Source organism: Chinchilla lanigera, unplaced genomic scaffold (genome assembly GCF_000276665.1).
Source record: "Chinchilla lanigera isolate Chin_1 unplaced genomic scaffold, ChiLan1.0 scaffold00057, whole genome shotgun sequence".
In the NCBI taxonomy this organism is placed as follows: Eukaryota; Metazoa; Chordata; class Mammalia; order Rodentia; family Chinchillidae; genus Chinchilla; species Chinchilla lanigera.
In genome coordinates, this window is record NW_004955458.1 from 11,400,617 (window position 1) to 11,420,004 (window position 19,388).

The window sequence follows — 19,388 nt, forward strand, 5'->3', positions numbered from 1 at the left end:
GCGGAAGATTTCGGTTTCTCTCCTGCCTGTGTGTCTGCTTCATTTCAGCTGGTCTGCACTTACCTTGCCAGGTAAGTGGTTTGAGAAGAGGTCTTTTAGGACGCGCCCCATCACGAAATGACGGTGTTTGCTGTGTGACGTGGCGTGTCTGCACGCGAGGCTTCCAGAGGCTTCCGTCCCGCTGCCCTCACCCAGCCTCCCGTCCCTGCGTCTAGAATGCACTCGTCAGGACTGCTGTTCCGCAGTGTGTTTTGCTTGTTCGTTTGCTGGTGGCCCCAGGCCCTAGCTCGTGCCCAGGAAATGCTATACCCCAGAGCCACACGCCCAGCCCCGCTTGATTCGTCCTTGAGATGCCGTCTTTCCGGAGAAAAGTTATCTTTTGTCCGAGCAAATGTTTCTTTGTTTGGAACTTTCATCTGTTTCTCACATCGTGTATACCTCAGGAGATAACGCAACAGAGTCCTGTGGGGGAAGCGTTCCTCTTCACTGGGCTCGAAAACGTTTGCGGGATTGTCGATAATTTGGGATGCTGGAGCTGTCGGTGCCGAATCTGGACGTGTGCGTGTGCGGGGCGGGGGTGACTGGGAATCTGGGCGGTGGCCGTGGACCTCGTCGGAGAAGTTAGGTGCACGTGGAGGGGTGTGGAGGAAACCCGCCATGGTGCCCGGACGGAGGGGCGAGCGCTGGGCTGTGTGGGGAGCCATGCCTGTTGTGTGGGTGTGCTGAGGATCCGGGCGCGAGGGCAGGGCCTCACTTGCCAGCGCCGCGCCTCGGTGTTATTTCTGAGTGAGGACGGGCCGCCAGGGAGGAGTACGGGGCCAGGCCTGTGATTTTGACACCTGCAGCAGTTCACGGTTGGGGGGGCAGGCTTACTGAAGGTGGCTGGGGCTGGGAGCAGGGCAGGTCCGTGGGACGGACGCGGGCTCCAGAAGCCGCGCGGGCACGCTGGCACCTGATGGGTGGTGTTTCAGGGATGGGAAAGAGCAGACAGTGGAGGAGCAGCCGGGCGTGGCACGTGCCTGTCGTCTCAGGATGTGAGTTCGAGGCCAGCCTGGGCCGCACCGTGAGTTCCAGGCCGGGCTGAACTCCGTGGTGAGACTCTGTCTCAAAAAGAAAACGAGCAGGAGGTGTGGAGACCGCTGAGAGCGTGCGGGTGTCTAGGCATGGAGGAAAAGTGCAGCTGCGGTGGTCTGTGTTTATCTGGGAGCGAGCATGTTTACATTAAGTGGACACTATTTTGTAGGGTCTTTCTTTGAACCAGCCGTAAAATCTGCTAGCTTTCTCAGAACGTGTGAGTACTGCTGCCGTTCTCTGAAGATACTGACTAAACAGTAAACTCCTGAACACCCCTGGTGCTTCCAGCAGAGGCTGGGCAGTGCGCGTCTGTGCGGAGATGCCATGATTTGGTTTGTTCTCCGCATCCCCTGCCTCTGCTCTGGTTTAGTGCCGTAGAAGAGAGATTATTGTTCCTGTGTATTTGGTATCAAGAAGTATTTGTCAAGTGCCTGCCCCAGCGCCGTGCCTGGTCACCGCTCCTCCTGCTGAAGCCGCGTTCCCGGGAACGGCATGGAGAGCCGCAGAGAGGCTGTTGGTGCCGGTGGAGGGGCCGTGGCGAGTGCCCTGGTTGCCGTGGTGATGGTGGTGCGTTGTGACACATGTATGGTGCCTTTCACCTGCACTGATGTAGCGTGACTCCTGCACTGGCTTGTGAAGTGGGTGCTGAACTTGGCCTGAGAGGCTCAGTAGAAGTTGGTTCATAGAGGAACCAGATTGGAAACGGGGCGCTCTTGGTCAGAGCGGGGGTGGTCGCGGTCACGTTAACCAGTCAGGGAATGAAGACTTAGTGCTGTGTGCGTGCAGCTTGGGTGGGGTGCAGGGACTGGGGTAGGAGAAATGAGGGCTTTTGGTTCAGTTAGGCCTGCAGTCCAGGGGTAGAAGGTGAAGACCAGTGTGGAAATGGGTGGGCCGTCTGCTTGTGCATCAAAGGCTGCGGTCAGGTTCCTGAAGCTGTGTTTGTAGTGCTGCCCTACTGCACATTTTCCGTGGAACTTGTGCGTTTCCAGAGTTCTTACTTTCCCGTGGATTGCGTTCACTGCCCTCCAGCCGTGCGCGTGTCCAGCGTGGGTGGAAATGGCGGTGATGGTAAGGAGAGTCGCTTGCAGCTCCAGAGAAGTCTGGATTTCTGCATGGTTGATGGTGGCTTAACGAGCAGTCTGAAACGATTAGGCTCTGGAAATTTGTTTCAGGGGATGGTGAATGAAGGCATTCTAGAGGGTGGTTGTGTATTGTTGTGTTTCTTTCTCTCAGATTGGAAAGAAAATCAAAAGGACCTGGGTGCATTCCGAGAATTAAAGTCACACAGTTATTCAGATGTTCGCATTATACTGAGCGGGGACAAACCCTGACCTTTACACTGTATACAGTTGGCTTATTACAGAAGATTCCTCTTTCCTCTTCCTCTAAGGAACTTCCCCGTGTATGTGGGAGATGAGCACAATCGGGGGCCGCTCTGAGCCTTGTAAATGCCGTGTGAGGAGCAGAGAGCAAGCCGGAGAGGTGACAGTGCGTGCGGGGAAGGAGGCCCGTCCGCCACCCCGCCGAGGGCGGCCGTGGTGCCGCTGCTGTTTAGCCGGGGGCAGCTCAGGGGCTGCGCTGAGTTTCTCCTGAAGGTGGAGGAACTTGGGTTTGGGTTTTGGAAAGGTAAAACACCAGTGACTGAGCGGTCTTATTTTTCTGTAGAAAAAGCACTGATGTATTTTGAAAGAAACATTCTCTATTGCCTCAGAGTCATAACGGGCTTTATAGAAGACTCAGATTGAGCAATGCCCGTCTCTCATAGGGTCACCTCCAGGCGCGGGGCAGAGGCCTGCAAACGGGACAAAGCGTGTCTGAGGTTGCGAGAGCCCTGGGATCAGGGTGCTCCTTCGCACTGCTGTTCCATAGTTACCGGATCAGGTGCTTCTACTGGAAAATCCAAGATCTGTGATAGAAAGAAGGCTTACTCTGGAACTCGTACACTGTCAAGATAAACATTAATTTCTTGCAAGTCAAACTGTTAGGGGAGAAGTTTTCACTTCATCGTTATAAGGTAATTTGGCATGTGGTATTACATAAGAACATTGTGGTACCTTTGAGCTGCACTTCAGTGTAAGAGATAAAACCGCAGATATTGTTGAAGCCCCTGGGTGCCCCTTCTGGCTCCGTTTTCTCTTTATCTAGTTTGTCCTTATTGCCACCCGTACATGTTACGTTTCTGCGGAAGTCTCTGTGTCCGTCACTGACTCTGTTACTTTACACGTCTTTATGTGTGTGGAGGTGATGTCCTGCTGCACGTTTCTGTCTGTGGGCTTCTTCCATTGTTCAGCCTTTGAGATTGTCCTCCCTCATTCTTTTGAGCCACTAGACATACCATCTACTGTATCTATTTTCCTGCTGGTGGCATTTAGTTCTTATTCTCTATTTTCTCTTGTACAAGTAATACTTCACTAAATATGTCTCTCTCTCTCTCTCTCTCTCTCTCTCTCTCTCTCTCTCTCTCCTGTGCGTGTGCTTCACCTAACCCAGGGAGTGAGATCGCTTAGTCACGGGATGGAATGTGTGCTCACCTTCACGGGCGGCTGTCTTCGGTAGGTGTGGCTGGCCATCTCCAATGCCAGCCTGGAAATGAGAGTCTTGGGGATTAAGATAATGGTGACTCCTTTTTCACTTATATTTTGGGGTCACAGTGGATCTATGCATGTTTGTGGTTTAGTGGGGGAAAGACCAATACCGAGTGAAAGCTACTGTGTGTTGATGGTTTAAAACTCAGGTTTCTGTGAAGTGTTACACATCTCCTAGGGCCACAGTCAGAAACTGTAAAGAAGAAATTTGAAGCTGAGGCAGCAAGATCACAAGTTTGAGTCCAGCCTGAGCAACTTAGTGCGACGCTGTCTCAGAAAAGAGGGGGAGGGTGCTAGCGATACAGCTGAACGTGAAGGCCCGGGTGCAAATCTCAGTACTGAAGGAAGGAGCGGGAAGAGGAGGAGGAGGGAGGCGGGCGGGGAAGTTCTGACTTGGGATGCGGCGGTGGTGGGGGAGGCCCTGGGTTCGATCCCCAGCGCCACAGAAGTATGTGTGGACTCTTACTCTTTTGGTATTTCAGCGCCTGCTTCACATTTGACCCCCAGCTCATGTGGCTTAGTGCGGGACGGGGAAGACTTTAAACAGGAGCATTGTTTGGTGGTCTTTGAAGTTCCTGCAATGTGTTTTAAAGTCTCTCTTTAAACCCTCCTGTCTCAGTGTGCAAGTAGAAGGACAAGAGCCCGAATTACGACGACGGCACAAATCACAGCAGGGTCAGGGTGAAGTCACAGGCGCGCTCTCTGGGTGAAAGGAGCTGCTGTGTTCTTACCACATTTTTCCTGCTCAGGTTGCCCAGGTGTAGTTTGTGGTTTCTAAGATACCCGCTGGACTGGCCTCAGCTGATGGTATCAGGGCCTTCCTATTTCCTCTGCCTCATTTTCAGAACTTTCATGTAACTCACCCTTTATGCAGGCCCGGAAACAATTTTGCTATTACATTTGTTTTGTTTTGATTTGTTTTTTGGTACCAGGAATTGAACTCAGGACCTTGTGCTTGCCAGGCAGGCACTTATGCTACTGAGCTATATCCCTGGCCCATGCTATAACATTATACTTGCTTCTCTCTTTTTGTTTTTTTTTTTTTTTTTGAGACAAGGTCTTGCTATGCAGTTCAGGCTGGCCTTGAGCTCACTTTGTAGCCCAGGCTGATCTTGAACTCGCAAGGCTTCTCCTGCCTCAGCCTCCTGAGTGCTGGGATTACAGGTGTGCGCCACCATGCCCGGCTAAGGCTCTCTTGTAAGCTAATTAAAACAAGCACTGGTTGCTGTCTTTTTTTTTTTTTTTTTTTTCTGGTTGCTGTCTTACTTGGTTGTTTAAATTGCTTTATCCCTAGCCTAACAGTTGTACTTTTAATTTTTTTAATTTGTTTTGTCTTTTTGAGACAGGGTCTCACTATGCAGTTCAGGCTGGCCTTGAACTCATTTTATAGCCCAGGCTGGCCTTGAACTCACAGCAGTCCTGCTGCCTCAGTCTCCCAAGTGCTGGGATTACAGGTACTGGGATTATAGGCATGTGCCACCATGGCTGGCCTGTACTTTTAAAGTTTTATTCTAAGAGAAAAAGTCAAGGATATGAAAAGATGTTTTCACAAGAAGGCTGGCTCATCAGAGCATTGTTTTTAGTATTGGGAAGTTTGGAAACAGTTTAAAGGCCCAACCTCAAACCTGTCAGATAGGTTGGTGTTTTCCTATTTATTTGTAGGGGCTGGGGATGCCGCTCACTGGGGGACCATTTGCCCAGCATGTGTAAAGTCCTGGGTTTGATCCCTGCACTGGGGGAAAAATGCTGTTGTTGAAAAATATAGGTTCTACATCCAGACTAAGTGGATTATAATTCTGGTACTGAAAACTCAGCTTTGTGACTTGGCAAGTTTCTCAATGCTGTTAATAGTTCTATTAACTGTTCTTGGGTTACTTTGAATATCATAGTACTTACTTATTCTCCATAGTAAATACTTATCAGTATTAGGTATTGTTATTATTAAAAGTGTGTGATGCATAGAAATTCACAAAAGTTTTACCTGGAAAAGATTTTTAAAAACAGCACATAGCCGTGCATGGTGGCACACATCTATAATCCCAGCACTCGGGAGGCTGAGGCAGGAGGATTGCCATGCGTTCCAGGCCAGCCTAAACTGCATAGCGAGACCCTGTCTCAAAAAACAAAAGAATAAAAAAAAAAAAAAAAAACCACATATAGCATACCATTAAGTATTTAAAAAGAAAAGAAAAACTGGAAAAGATAGTTCTCTCTTGGTGACTGGATGGTCTCCTTTTGCTTCTGTAATTTTTTCTTTCCCACAGTCATCTTTTCTTTTAGTAATAGAAAAAAAAAATTTTTGCACATAAATTTTATTGTAGGGTCTTCAGAAGGCCTGGCAGGTTAACCTAAAAAGGGACAATTTGATTTCACAGTTTTATCTTGGAGTTTCATTTGTTTCTTAGTGATTGACTGATTGTTTAAGTAAAAATTCATCCTGGCGTGTATGCAATTGTGTAAAAAACATACTTTCACACAAAGACAACTTCCTAAGGGTCGCCTTGAGATTGTATATCGTTTGTTAGGCTTATTGTGGTATTTTGTTTTTCTTAAATACTGTTTCCTGTTCTTTCCCCTTTGCATGCCAACACTGCTGAAAATATTTTGCTCAGCAGGGCTAGTCAGCCAGATATTGTGTTTATAATTCAAGGAAGTAGGCTAACCTGTCTTCAGCTCGCAGTGCAGTAAAAGGTCTGGAGCTCTTTGATTCGCTTTTAAGGTGGGGAGCCGGGATGTTCTGTGCACCAGTGTGTGTGCCGCTGACCCTGAGTGGAGAGGGCTGAGTGAGGGCTGGAAGGGAGGGTCGACCAGGAGCTCTGCTGGGGTGGGGGGGAACCTGAAAGCAGCCGCGGGTTTCTCAGGGCGTCCTGTGTCTCCTTCCGAGAGTCATCATCGTCTCAGTAGAGTCTCTTTACACGTGAATGTGTTTTCTCCAAGTCCTTAAGCAAGGTGTCCGGGCCGAGACACGCAAGCTGTGCTTCTCCTGAGCTGCCCTGGGTTCGCGCGTGGTGAGAGTGGGGAGCAGAGCCGGGAAAGCCTGTAACCCGGGTCACAGCGGGCACTGCTTGTGCTCTGCGCGCTTTTGGAGGGCTTCTCTGAATTACTAACAAGTCGTCTGTTCTTAAAGTTTTTTGGTGGGGACAGTGCTAGGGAGTCGGTTCAGGGGCGACTACAGTCTAGGCAGGTGCTCTACCACTGAGCTGTATACTCCCGACCTGAAGACAGGAGTGCCTGCGTGGCCGAGAAGTTCTCTGAGGTCTGTTGAAGAAGAGTGAAGGGAAAATGTACAGATGGTTGTGAGAGAGCATTACTGAGTGATGAATGCGTGCCTGGTACTACTGAAGTGCTTAATTATGTTACTTGCTTAGTGGTCAGAACTGTGAGACGGGAAGAAGCACATGGCAGACAAATTCCTTTTCTCCCCTCCCCTCCCCTTCCCTCGCCTTGAAGTCACTATGTAGCCCAGGCTGGTGTTGAACTCACAGAGATCTTCCTGTCTCAGCCTTCGAGTGCTGGGACTACAGACGTACTCTACCATGCCTGGGCAAGATTACAAATCTTAATTGTACAACTTAAGAAGTTTCTCTGTGTGCTTAACTGCAAGATAAAAATACACTCCTGTTGCCCCAGAAGGTTTCTCTGTGTGCATTCCTAGTCAGTCAGCTCCACAGTCCTCAGCTAGCATCAGGATTTTGACTTTTCTCACCATAAACCAATACTACCGGGCCAGGCGTGGTGGTGCACACTTGTAATCCCAGCACTCGGGGGTGGAGGCCGGATGATCGCCACAAGTTTGAGGCCAGCCTGGACTACGTAGTGAGAGCCTATCTTAAAAATAGAAGATACTGCTTTGTGTTTAATTTTATGTAAACGAGATCATGCAGAAGATATTTTTTTTGCACCTGCATCTTTTGCCAGTACAATACTGTGTGATTAGTTCAAGGGGCTGCATTTATTAGTAATTCTTCTTTTTTCTTTTTCCCCTGGTACCGGGAATCGAACTCACGACATTGCGCTTGCCAGGCAGGCACTGTGCTGCTGAGCTAAGTCCCCAGCCCCTTTATTAGTAATTCTTTACTGCTGTGTGGTGGTCTATTGTATGAATACCCCATAATTTATATACCCCTGTCAGCTGCTTTGAGGTTCTTGTAGTAGTACACGTCTTCTGTTGGACATACGCCCTCCTTTCTTCCGGATACGTAGCTATGCGTGGAGTCGCTGTATTGTAGGGTGGGCGTGTGTTTTTACCCTTAGTAGGTATCATCAGTTAGCCAGCGTAGTTAGACTGGTAACACATACTCAAGACCAGTGTTCGAGACTTTTGTTTGTTTTACATCTTTACCAGTGGTCTTTTTAAGATATTTTTTTGTTAGAGTGGTGTAGGGATTAACCCAGGGCTTTGCACTTACTAGACCAGCACTCTACACTGAGCTGTAACCCCAGCCCTGTTAGGTTTTTAGTGTCTGCAAGGGTGCAGCTCGGGAGGAGGTTGCGAATTAGTGTCCCCTGATGGGTGGAGGTAAGCTATAATACAGAAGCGTGGAAAGCTTTGCTCAGCAACTCCGATGAGTCACTTGCCTCAGTGACAGCAATGCAAAAAACATCAATAGAGCGTCTTTGCCTGCTTTTTCTGTAAGCCAGCCTTGTCAAAATTCTAGTTCCGTTATGCTGGAAACAAGTTGTTTTATAAGAGTCATCATTTACTCTCTTATATTTATGCTGAAATACCAAAAATCACTCATTTCAAAGTCCTGTAGGAATCCTTGTACTTCAGAAGAAACCGGTGTTTGACCCCAGTACCCACTATTATTTCTCCTGCTGAAATAGAGGAAGGGACCTAAGTAGGAAAAGTAGTATTTAGAAGATCCAGTAATGATAACAACAGCTATCGTGTTTTTCGATGGCCTGCTTGGGCTCAGGCTTTGTGCTAAAAGGTCTGTGTTCCCTCGCTCCTTTACTTTGCCTGAGAGTCTGGGCAGGTGAAGGCCCTTCAGTATTACCACTTTTATAGGTGAAGAAACTGGCCAGGTGTGGTGGCGCATGCCTGTAATCCCAGCACTCGGGAGGCTGAGGCAGGAGGATCGTTGTGAGTTTGAGACCAGCCTGGCTACAAAGTGAGCTCAAGGCCAGCCTGAACTGCATAGTGAGACCATGTCTCAGAAAGACAAAAAAAATAAAATAAATAAATAAAAATAATAAAAAAAAAGAAGCTAAGATTTTGAGAGGTGAAGTACTTTTCCCAAGTTTAGCTGGCTAGTTAGTGCGGAAACTGGAATTTTAATCTATGTCTAATTACAGAGGACCAAACTAGGCTCCCTCCTTTTATGACTGACTGTTAGAAATCAAAGCTTTGTTACAAGCCGGGCGTGGTGGCACACGCCTGTAATCCCAGCACTTGGGAGGCTGAGGCAGGAGGATCACTGCGAGTTCGAGTCCAGCCTGAGCTACAAAGTAAGCTTAAGGCCAGCCTCACCTGCATAGTTAGACCCTGTCTCAAAAAGACCAAAAAAAAAAAAAAAGAAAGAAAGAAAACAAGCCTTGTGACATATTTATACATCAGCAGCTCATTATCCAAAGCTCCATGAAACCCACGTTTGTGTTTCCCCAGAGCTGTTTCTAGGCCCTTGGAGGAGCTCACAGCAGAAGGAAAGCAAGCAGATCCAGTCTTTAAGAGGACTGGCCGGGGCAGCTGCTGTCGGAACGGACAGGTCCTGAGGAGGTGCCTGGCTGTTGCTGGTTCCAGGTTTTGTGCTGGAGGACACATTTGAGCTGTGCTCTGAAAGTGGCTGTGCCTCGGCCTGTGGTCGCTGGGCATTGGACGAGGCCCAGAGGGTAGGACATGAGCTCCGGATGTTTGCGTTGGTCGGTGTGTGGGATATCGGGCAAGGGACAGCTGGGCAGCTGGGCAGCCCTGTACCCAGACCTGGCTGGGGGACGCTTGACTGTCTGCCACGCAGCCCTTGATATGTCTGCCGCTTGCAGCGTGTGCGGGTGGAGAGTGGTTGGGGGCTTGCACTGGATGCTAAGTGCCCCTGCGGTCAGAGGTAGGTCAGAGAGAGAAAACAGACATAGGTGTCAGAGCTGCATGCAGAGGCCATGAGAAGAGAGAGGCTGTCGGTCCAGCTATAGGATGGTGGGTTCACCCTGCTGTCAGGCGATGTCCGAACCACTTACGGAGCTCTTGAAAATACACCGGCCTGCCCTGACCCAAGGGTTTCTGCGTCGTGGTCCTGGGGTCACAGCAGCCGGCTAGTTGTTTTGAAACTGCGTCTCGCTCTGTTGCAGTTCTGAGGATCAGAAAAGCATTTTGGTAAAACAAGCGAACACATCTCCCTGTACCTGTCACGGCGTGGGCCTTGCAGGGAGCGCAAGGCTGGTGTGCACTGGCCGGAGGACACTCACGCTCATGAAGGTGGTTCCACAGCTCCCTCCGGCTTCCTTCTTCCTGTGATGACCGGCCTGGTGCCCTTACTCCAGCGTCCTCCAGGCCTGCACTGTGACCCCCTGTAGGCAGTTCCTCTTTGCTGCTGGCAGTGAGGTCCCACAGAACAGGCACTAAGTAGAGCTGGGATCATTTGTTTCTCTCTTGTTCTGTACAATACACTTCTGCATTTTGAGGAGTGTGGGGAGATCCCAAGTATGGACCTGTCTTGGTTAGTTTTCTCTCCTTGCTGAGACAAAATACCTGATGCTCAAAATTAAAGCAGGAAAGGTTTATGCAGCTCACAGTTTGTGGAGGTTTCAGTCCATAATCAGCTGGCTCTAAGGCAGAATGGCACATGGCAGAAAACAGCAAAAACAGCAAGAGCAAAAAGGGAGGAGCAGCAAGAGCAAGCATCCTTCCCTCCCTTACACTGTGTGCAAACTGCCTGCCCCAGGGCGGGTGTAGCACTCACACCCATAATCCCAGCATTGGGCCATGGATCAGTCATAAACTCCAGAAGCCCACCCCATGACTGCAGGAGTCGCTGGGTTGACATCTAGATACAAACCATAACTGGACCTTAAGTGTACTTTTAATTTCGTCGCAGATTCACCCAATCCACGTAGCCTGGGTTGTCTGGCTCATCCTCCCACCCGTCAGCTGCCAATTTGATAAGCAGATTTATTCACTGAGGCTGCCCTGCCCTGGCTTCCATACTGTACTTAGCAGTGAGCTTTTTGATAAGGCCAAATGCAAATATTTAACCAAAACCGTACCAATGAGTTGTCCTCAACATGCTAAAGATTAATGTTTTTTTCACCTCAGGAGATACTTGTTTGTAAAAGAGCTTTAGGAATCTTGCGAAAGCCTTTTCTTGTACTTGAAAGAACAGTTTCGGTAAGGTGACCGGCTAGTTTAGATGTTTCATATTGATTCTTACAGTTTTGCTTAAAATGTCCAGACCACTGATTGGAAAGTCCCTGGGCTGAGTGTCGACTTTCAGTCACACCCCCGGACCTTGTGACCTGGACGCGTCACATTGTGTGGCCAGGTCTGTGCCTCTTGTCTCCGCTGCCACCAACACTGATTCTTCACGTTGTTTTTCTGTGCGTCTGTAACGCGGGGGAGCAAACCCGGGGTCTTGCACCTGCCACGTACGTGCTCTACCCCTGAGCTCCTCCGTGGCCCTGGATGGCGGTGCGCGGTGTTCCTGAAGACGCTGGGCTTTGCTGTTGTCGAGGTGGAGTCTCCCGTGTGTGCAGCCCACGCTGGTCTCGTCCTAGGGGAGATCCTGCTGCCTGACCTTCCCGAGCGCCGGGGCTGCAGCCACCTCGCCTGGCGACGCCGGGCGCTTCTGTGGTGCGCACTGCAGCACGGTGCTTCCTTACGGCGAGCGCTCAGCTCTTTCTTTCTTTCTTTCTTTTTTAAAAACACATCCAAGAACTCAGATTTCACAGAAAATGCGTCCATTCCGTAGAGGAGACAGACAGGTTCGCTTGTGTGCTGGGCCTGCAGCCCCGACTCTGCCGCTTCTGCCCCCGCCTGTCCTCCGGGAGAGGCCCAGGTGATGGTGCAGGGCCGCGGCGCGCACCGTGACCGCGGTGCTCGGCTCACCAGCCTGGTGCTTCCACGGTTCTGACCGCAGAGCGAGTTGGACGAGAACCGACTCCAACGCAGTGGCCAGGCTCGGTGCTGAGCGCGTGGGGAGATTGGGTTCGGCTCTCGTCCGGTTGGATGTGTGGCCGGAACTGCGGAAGGATGGCGCTTGTGAGCCGAGGTGCCGCCCTGGGCTCCTTAACACCGTCTGCGTGAGTGTGATTTGGAGAAGGATTCTCTCTCGGGGTGTAATTCGCTGTGTTGGTCCGCCAGGCCTACCCTAAGAAAGTACAGCAAACTGAGAGGCTTGAGGAACAGAAATTACCGACTCACATACGTGTTTTGGGAGGACCGCAGCGATGTCCTGACCGGCCGGCCGGCGGTTTGTCCACGAGCACCGCGTGCCTGGTGGTGACGGCCCCAGCTCAGCATCTCACCCCGAGGACCACCAGGTTGGTGGAGGGCGCTTGTTAGTGAACAAGCAGGTTCATTCTGGAAGCCGGTGACATTACTCTGGTGCCCGCTCACCAGTTCCCGGCTCACGTTCTGCCTGAGATCAGTTTGGAAGCACTGGAAGAGGGTTGTTCTGCTCAGACACTGGCGTCTTGTCAGTAATCTAATTTTTGTTGCTGCTTTGTAGCGCTGGGGATGGAGCCCAGGGCCCTGTGCACGCTGGGCAAGTCCCTAACACCGACGTTCCTGCCCAGGCTGGCTGATTGTGAATGAACCCCGCGTTCCACTTAGAGCTGATGCGGGCTGGGCATGGTGGTGCATGCCTGTAATCCCAGCACTCGGGAAGCTGAGGCAGGAGGATCGTTGCGAGTTCGAGACAACTCTGGGCTACAAAGTGAGCTCAAGGCCAGCCTGAACTGCGTGGTGAGACCCTGTCTCAAAAAAAAAAAAAAAAAAAAAAAAAAAAAAAAAGAGCTGATGTGGGCCAGTGTTACCTTTTCTTGTCTCCAAGGGAACAGTTTTTTTCTGTTTTTTTTTTTTTTTCTGGTACCGGGAATCGAACTCATGCTCTCACGCTTGCCAGGCAGGCGCTGTGCCGCTGAGCTAAATCCCCAGCCCCACAAGTGAACAGTTTATAATTTCACTTTGTTCCTTGCACTGACATCTGTCTAATACTGTTGACTCGCTGATGATTTGTCGAGTATCAAGAACTAATCTTGGGCTGGGGATGTGGTTCAGTGGTAAAACAAAAAGCAAAAACCCCAAACCCAAAAACCTTCTCCAGACTAGTCACACCAGCCCGCGTCCCGAGTGAAACAAGAGGGATGAGAAATACTTAACTCAAAACCGGTTTATGGGTGAAGCGCAGGCTTCTCAGCTACGCTGGCAGAGGTCTGTAGAGGTTTTCAGCTCTACACGATGCTTTTGAGGTTTTTTTTATTAGTATTTGCACTCTGACTTTTTTTTAAGTACTCTTGTGATTTCAGGTACAGGGATGCCGGGCATATAGCTCAGCAGCGCGGCGCCTGGCTGGCACGTGCAAGGTCATGAGTTCAATTCCCAGTACCCCGTCCCCCTAAAAAAGTACAGGGGGACCTAAATTCATGAACTCCTTTGTTTGCAAATGGTTTGCTTTGCAAACAGAATTTGGCAAAATTGTATTTTGTTTTGGTTTCTTTTGGCCTTTTGAGACAGGGTCTCGCTATGCAGTTCAGGCTGGCCTTGAGCTCACTTTGTAGCCCAGGCTGGCCTCGAACTTGCAACCATCCTCCTGCCTCAGCCTCCCGTGTGCTGGGATTGCAGACGTGCGCGACCACACCTGGCCCAGCATAATTTTTTTTGTTGTTTGCAAACTCTGCATCAGGTGACAGATGTGATCACAGCCACCATTCACATACAAGCACAAACGTGACCATCTTTTCCAAAATCGTAGAAAAAACTAAGTCCATGAACTGAGGCACCATTGTGATTAACTCACCTTTTAAACCTTACAAGTTCCCATTTCTCTGATATTGTGCGAGAATTTACATACTTTCTAACCCACACATCACTAAACAAAAGGCTGGTAGCCTGTGTGTCATCTGTGTCTCCCGAGAGCGGCCGGAATCTCTAGAGCAGGGGGCCGCCTCGCCCGCCTGAGACAGCAGAGAGCCACTGTCTGGGAGCGGGCTCCTCTTGTGAGACGCCGGCCTTTGCCGCAGCTACTTCTTTTCATCATAAAAACCGAAACCCCCAGAAGATCGCTGTTTTCAACCCATAGGTCTAGTGTTTTCAAGACTCCATTTTTCTAGCTGGAACTTCAGTGTACCGGGACGTGCCTGCTAACACGGTTTCTGAGCGTGTTTCCTGGGAAGAACGGTTTCTGAGGTGGTTTGCGGGATAGGTGTAGTGTGTATTGGGTGGTAATAAGTGAGTATTCACTGGGACTTGAAGTGCTTGCCGAGTACTGGGGCACGGTGGGGGAGCAAGCGTGGGCTGATGAGAGTTAGGGCCGCAGTGCCGGGAAGGAGGGGGCGGTGGGCGCGGGAGGCCTGGGGTTCTCCGGGACGACCACGAGAACACTCGGAGCTGCGATCACAGTGAAGGCCGCACGCGCTGTGAGCAGCGTGTGCACCGCTGAGTTCTGCCTTGAAGGGGATCGTTTAGGGGGTCAGTTAGTCTCACTAGCGTGGTTTTTAAAATCTGCATGAATTTGCAGTGCCCCGAAGAGCTCCTGCTTCTCCTTCCCGTGCTCCTCCGCTCTCAGAGCAGCTGAGCGAGAGACAGGAGGCGGGCTGCGCTTACCTTCGGCTGGCGGGCAAGTGCCCGGCCCAGGTTTGGGCAGGCAGACCCAGTCGGTTAAACTCGGGCATGAGAAAAATCCCGAGGCCCCTCACGCGAACACTGAGCCGGGCTGCGGCTCCCGCTTGCCCGATAGGAAAGCCAGGCTTCCTGGCCGGGTCCCCGGGCTGCCCGCGAAGTCGTGGAATTGTGACCCACGCAGTGGCAGGACGGACCCCGAGCACATCGTTCTGAGAGAGGAGTCCGTCGGGAAGGACACACTGACCGCACTCACGGTGCGTGTCCTGTTGGGAGTGGCGCTTTGGGAAAGCGGTCTGTCTCCGAGGCGCGCAGACGTCGGAGGCGCTGCGCGGGGACGGGCACGCGCCGCATGCCGCAGAGCCCGGCACTTCCAAGTGGCCGGCTGGCGCCGTTCGCGTCAGGTGTGTGTGGCACGACCAGGTCTTCTAGAGAGGAAGGGAGAAGGCGGGCTGGCGGGCGCCTGTGCGCTGGCTGTGGCGCGGCGAGCAGCCGCTCAGCGAGGTCTCCCCGTCCACCCGCGCTCCTGTCGCGCCCGCCACCGCGGAGCATCTCCTGCCGGCGCTGGGCCCCGGGAGGCGGGAGAGGGGTCTGCGGGGCGCGTGAGAGCTGCGTTCGCTTGAGGCCGGGCACGCGGGGTTGTGCCTGTCCCTGGTGGAAGCCGGGCGGTGCTGTGTAGGTAATAGTTGGTAACCCAGAGAGATCCGGAAACCTAACTTAGTAGGAGAGGCAGCGTGTGGGTGAAACCTGACGCCCAAGTCGTGCTCTTTTAAGACAGACACATCTAGAGGAGTGAGGCCCGCCTCTGCCGAGAAAACCCTTTCGGGAGCAGATTCCTCGTGGGGCCGGGGGGCGGCGTGCTTTGGCCAACGGCCGCGAGGAGAGGGTGCGTGGTGTAAAAGGGGACACAGCTGGGTTTAGGGAGCTGATGGGCTACGCGTGGAGGAGACCAAAGTACAAATGCAAAGCAAAATTCGTTTAGACAGTGTCTCACTGTGTAGCCCAGGCTGGCCTCAAATTCATGGCGAGCCTCCTGCCTCAGCCTCCCGAGTGCTGGGGTTACAGTGCTCCCCACCGCGCCTGGCTTGGTTAGCTAAGTTTGTAAGAACAAACTGTGGGACAGAAGTGTGGCAACAAGCGCGCGGGTCCGCGGCCGCCATCGGGAGGCTGTAGCTCTAAGCTCGCGCCCTCATCCACTGATGTGCTCAGAGGTGGTCCCCAGGGGCAGTTTCCACGTGGGCTGGGGTTGAGGGTGAGATTGCAGTAGTTCAGAACATAGCAAATTTTGAACGAAGAACTTAGGAAAAAAAAAACAAACCAAACTCAAACCAAATTATTAACCTAGTGTTTACTGGAGACAGATCTTTTCTCCGGTAAAGGCAGTCGAGGGCGTAGTCACACCGCAGGTGGTACACTTCTTTCCGCTCGCCCGGGATTCCACGGTCACGGCAGTCACACGTCCGCAGTCCCGTCGTCTGTGCTCAGGAAAGCATGTAGGGAACGGCTTCTCCTGGTGTCCAGGCTGTGTGCTGAGGAGGAGTTCGTGTTGGCCTGGGTGCTGAGACAGAGGCAGGAGGCTGGCTGTGTGCTCTTAGGGACGAATACAACTCACTGTTTCATAAGGAAGGTGATACTGTGTCACCAGCCTTAACTTCTTGACCTTTAAGAAGGTCACAGTCTTTAAAAAGAAGGAGGTAGTGACTGATTTGTTTTTTCCCTATAAAAGTAGGGAAATTTTAACAAATATTTTCCCCTAATGACTAATCTACACTCAATGCAGAAAACTTGGAAATTAGAAAAAATAGAGAAGTTTGTGAAAAGCCGTTCTTTCCAGATCATGGCCGGCTCGCTTTCATCGCAAGGGCAGAGCAGTCAGTGTCCGGGCTGCCTGGCCCCGAGGAGCCCTCCCGCGCCCCGCAGACCCCTGTGCCTGGCCGTGTCTGCCCCTTCACTGTCCGTCTGTCCCCGGAGCCCCAGGAGCTCCCCTTTGAGTTGGTGAACCGCCCAGCTGTGGTTCTGATTAGAAACACAGATGTGCACACCCCTAGGGTTTGTTTCTGCTCCGGGGCTTGATAAGCAGAAGGCCCTTTGCAGAGGGAACAGCCCTGGGCTGGAGGCGCCTGGTCTGATTTGGGCTCTGTTGAAACGCAGCTGTGGACAAGGGGAATTCCTTGGCTGGTGTGTGAGGAGTCCTAGTGACCGTTAGATGGAGTTACCCGAGAGCTGTGTGGTGGTGGCGGGCATGTGGCATGCGGTCCACAGCCAGCTGTTTATCACTGAAAACTCTAAAAGCTTCGCCATCAGTGCAGTGGGGCACGGCAGGCTCTCTGAGTTCTGGGGTTTGTGATACCCACAGAGATTTCTGTTCGTTCCTTTCATTGGAAAACGTTCACTGAGCTCCAGCTGTGTGCCGGGTCTGGCTGTAGGTGCTGGAGTCCAAAGTGGGAAAGAAAATCTCGCTCTGTGTGGAGTTCCCCTTGCTGTGGGAATGAGTAAGATAATAAGTGAGGTATCAGATACTGGTGAGTGCTAAGGAGAAGAAAGTAAAGCTTCACGAAGAGGGCTGTGTGCCGGGCGTGCGCTGAAGGGAAAGGGATGGAGGATTGTAGTCGCCGGGTGTTGGTTTCATGTGAAAGGTGTCTCTAGGCCCCAGCTGGGGACCAGACCCCCCCTCCCGTGTGCAAGTGGAAGTCCCTGGCTGTCCCTGGCACACTGGGTTCTGGGCTCTCCCTGGCTGGGAACGAGGGCCCCAGCAGCAAGGCTTACGGTTTGAAAGGGAAGTTCGTGTGTGGTCTCCGGGTGTACATGAAGACTGCTTAGAATAATGTCAAGCATCCAATAAATTTTAGCTACGGGTATTATGTGTGTTAACTGTGTATTCTATCTTCTGTTATAAAATTTAGAGCTGTAAACAGAAGCTGGAGGGGCCAGCTTTTAGAAAAAGTGCCCAGAGGTAGCAGCAGTCATTCCGAAGTATCAGATTTGGAGCGTACCGCGGTGTGGATCCCCCACCCCAGACCTTAACCCTGGCCACTGGCCCTTCCTTGTGCCTTTCGTCCCCTGGGGCCCTTTGGAAGAATAGGTTTTCGCCAGGAACCACAGATCTGGTTGTGATGAGCCTCGGTGTGTTACTGTCTAATGAATCATGAGGGGAAAGACTCTCATAGCATAGTCAGAGCTCTAAAAGACGTCCTGGATAAAGGGAAGAGCACGCTACATCCGGCAGCATAGGTCTGATGCATGGTGACTGATGGGAAGAGACGAGACCGCAGTGCTTCCCCACACTGCAGCCCGGCTTTGACAGTGACTAAATTTGGGCTCTGGAAAATGCAGAAATCCTTTCAGGGCTGTTCACTTACTCTGTGCAGCTTACACTCGAAATTTCGTACTACTTTTCTGTGGTGCTTTATAACTTGAGGAATATAGATTCTACAGTGAATCTGGAGAGTTACGTGTTAAAACCTTTCTAGAATGCTGCTGCTCATTATGGCATTGCTCTGCACAGCATCTGTGTGTCTCCACTTACCAGCCGGCACTAACTGATTTCCATAGAAAGTTTCATTGAAAACACTATGGTGAGCTTCCCCTGCTGCTGCCCGTAAACTAATTCAGAGGTTCAGGTCTGAAAGACTTGAAGTTCTCCGTTGTTTGTAAGGTATTCTGTGAGCTGAGTCTCCTAAAGTCGGAAAAGTAGAGTGTGTAGTGGCGTGCTTTAGGAGTTGCATAGATTTGGGTTAGAATCTCAGTTGCACTCAAAATTAAGCAGATTAATCTCCATCTCTGCTTTCTCATGTTTGAGGTAATTATTATCAACTCATGAGGTTCTTGTCATGATTAAATGGATTAAAACATACATATGTGAAGCACATGTAGTGCATACTAAGTTTTAATCTCTCGGAAATAGTTGTTCATAGAAAAATGCTGGAAATGGTGGTGCACGCCTGTAATCCTAGCACTTGGGAGGCTGAGGCAGGAGGATGAAGTCCGAGGCCAACCTGGCCTGCATAATGAGTTCAAGGCTGACTCAGACCACATAGTGAGAACCTGTCTCAAATAACAATACCAAAAACAAAACACACCCCTGACTTTGAGAGCCTCCACTCAGATCACCCAGTTGGTAAACACTTGTACTGTTAGACTTAAAGATCGGGTCCAATAAGGAATTCTGAGAGTAGCAGTAATGATGGGGGTGGCTACCCAGACACTGAAGTGGTCTGTATGCGTTGTCCCAGTTACTCTTCGCAGGGGCCCTTTGAGGCAGGTGATTTTATTACGTTCTGTTTTGCTGAGAAACTGAGGCTTAGGGAGATTAGGAAATTTGGAAAGTAATCACAGAAGCAAGTTGTGTAAAAACAAAACCAAAACCAAACCACTTTTTTCTTTGTTTTGTTGTTTGAGACAGGGTCTTCCTGTGTCATCCAGGCTGGGCTTGAACTCACTATGTAGCCCAGGCTGGCCTCAAACCCTTGGTAATCTTGCCTCAACCCCCAAGTGCTGGGCTTACAGGCATCCACCACCGTGCCTGGTTAAAAGATCACTTTTTGGGGTCTTGAGAACACAAATTGAAAGGTCACGGAAGATTGTTTACAGGCGATGTGGCAGGAGCCTTGTCTTTGAAAGGATTTACCTTTGCAGGCAGCGGTCAGAGGGCCTCTGTCTTCCTGTCCCTGCACTCCCCAGGGGCCTCTGAGCACAGGCCGAGTGGAACCCTGAAGGTCTGGCGTATTTGCATAGTCCCCCTTGGAGATTCCCAGTAGGTTTGCAGCTTTGCTTGTCTTCAGTGATCTGTTTACCTGGGAAACTGGTGGTGTGCTGCTGACAGGAACGCAGGGCCGGCCTGTGATATCCTCGTGGCGGGGAAGCGGATGGAAACCGCAGCAGATGTTTGGTCACGTTGGGCACGCCTGAGACGGCATCAGTTCCTCTCCCCGCCATCTCTTATCTCTGTCGACCGTCTG

The 19,388-nt window shown here is 51.1% G+C and overlaps 1 protein-coding gene across 1 annotated transcript in view; it reads left to right on the forward strand.

Moving 5' to 3' along the window:
• Positions 1-38: 38 nt before the first annotated feature.
• Positions 39-19,388, forward strand: part of Rassf3 (Ras association (RalGDS/AF-6) domain family member 3) — a gene marked incomplete in the record, with an annotated part of 51,142 nt that continues 31,792 nt past the window's right edge. Inside the window, 1 exon segment of the mRNA XM_005397534.2 lies at positions 39-71.